Source organism: Ceratotherium simum, chromosome 18 (genome assembly GCF_057802395.1).
Source record: "Ceratotherium simum simum isolate JZ-2026a chromosome 18, ASM5780239v1, whole genome shotgun sequence".
In the NCBI taxonomy this organism is placed as follows: domain Eukaryota; kingdom Metazoa; phylum Chordata; class Mammalia; order Perissodactyla; family Rhinocerotidae; genus Ceratotherium; species Ceratotherium simum.
The window spans coordinates 54,748,816-54,750,758 of record NC_141917.1 but is presented as its reverse complement, the minus strand read 5'-3'; the positions used below and the strand labels follow the sequence as shown (position 1 = coordinate 54,750,758).

Sequence of the window (1,943 nt, the reverse complement as noted above, 5' to 3'; positions counted from 1 at the left end):
AAAGCCCACATTTGAGAAAAGAAAGGCATTTGCTTCCCATATGTGCCTGATTTTTTAAAAACTTTGTTGTTATTGTTACTTTCTGAGTTTTGTTTCAGTCAGAGTCCTTTTTTGCCTATGTCTTTGGATCTGAGACATCTAGATTTCAGAGAACCCTATGAATGGAATTTGCTGAGGTTCTTTCCAAAATATAATATCCACACTCAGCTTGTGATATCAAAATGTTTTCTTATAAAAGCAAGATGAAATTATGCATTTGTTTCTCTAAAATGCTGCACATAAAAATCTGAACTATTTTTAAAAATTAGTCTCTGAAGTTCCAAATACCAATTATTTTAAATATTTTTATGCCTTGTTTATAGTGGTTTTTCCAAAGTGTTTCCCCCCTCCACAGGCGATGGAGACCCAAAATGTGTCCACTGTCACTGAGTTTCAGCTGCTAAGGATTCCAGAGACTTCTTGAGTGGCAGACCCTGCTCTTTACCATTTTCTTATTCATCTACTTTCTCACGGTCACATAGAATGTTGTCATTATCACAGTGATAAGCCAGGACCAGCGACTGTACTCACCTAAGTACACATTCCTCAAACACTTCTCCTTTCTGGAGATCTGGTATATATCCAACGATGTGCTCCATATCCTAGCCAACCTGCTCTCCCAGGGCCAATCCATCTCCTTTCCCACCTGTATGGTACAGTTCTACGTTTTTGTGTTTTGGGGGGCTACTGAGTGCTTTTTTCTGGCCATGATGCCCTATGGCTGATATCTGGCCATCTGCAGCCCACTCCACTACTCTTTCCTGATGAGTCCTGAGATCTGCACCATGTTAGTGGCAATCTCCTAGTTGACAGGGGTTGGCACAGGATTTCTGTCCTCCCTGATGATTTCCAAGTTGGATTTGTGTGGGCCCAAATAGATCAATCATTTCTTCTATGATCTCCCTCCCTTGATGCAGCTCTCATGTTCCAGCATTTGTATCACAGAGATAGTCATCTTTATCTTGCCAATTGCCATGCTCTGAATTTGCTTTTTTCTTAGACTTGTATCTTATGTTTTTATCATGTCCTCCATATTGAGAATTTCTTCAGCCTCTGGCCAGATAAAGACATTTTCCACATGTGGCTCCCATTTGGTTATTATCACTATCTACTATGTGACCATGATCTCCATGTATGTTCACCCCAGTGCCCACCTGTCACCTGAAATCAACAGAATCATTTCTGTTTTCTCCACTGTGGTCACCCCACTGCTGAAGCCTGTTATCTACAGCTTGAGAAACAAAGATTTCAAAGAGGCTGTTAGAAAAGTCATGAGAAGGAAGTGTGGCATCTATGGAGTAGGAGTGAAGGAAAGTTTCTTTGTTAGATAAGAGTATACAGTGGATTAAGTTCAGGGATAAGTGAGTGGCAGGTTCAGAGTCTTCAAACTTGAGTGCCATCACTGGCATTACATTGAATTCCATGAGCTATAATGAAATAGCTTCTTCACAGCCTCTTGCCAACAACTGGTCAGAAGATAAATTGCCTCTATCAAACCATTTTGGGGGCAATTTTGTCCTTAGACACTTTCTTTCCTCTTCTGAATCTGATTGTATAACTCCAGTGCATGATTATTACATACACATTCCTTTCAGATTCTACAGTAGGATTTATCTTGTGTTCATAAAGCCTATGTACAGAAAGTTATATATCTTTTAAGTACTGTTAGGAGACTGGCCTTGTAGGCTCATTTCCTGGTGCTATTGGTGCTTGTTAAATATCTGTGGAATGAATGAATGAAAAAAGAAAAGATATATGAATTGTGTATTAACCTAATTTATCTCCTAGTGACAAGAAAGAACAAAGAAGGATTTTTGAAGTGCCAAAGATTTTAATGTTTTTGTCTAATGAAATTCTAGGACAGGAAGGAAGGGAAGGAGGGAGAGGGGGGGACAGGTGGAGGA

General features: G+C 39.6%; 1 pseudogene; it reads left to right on the top strand.

The window, feature by feature from the left end:
* Positions 1-397: 397 nt before the first annotated feature.
* LOC101394621 (olfactory receptor 11L1-like) lies at positions 398-1,370 on the top strand (annotated as a pseudogene).
* The last annotated feature ends 573 nt before the right edge of the window (positions 1,371-1,943 follow it).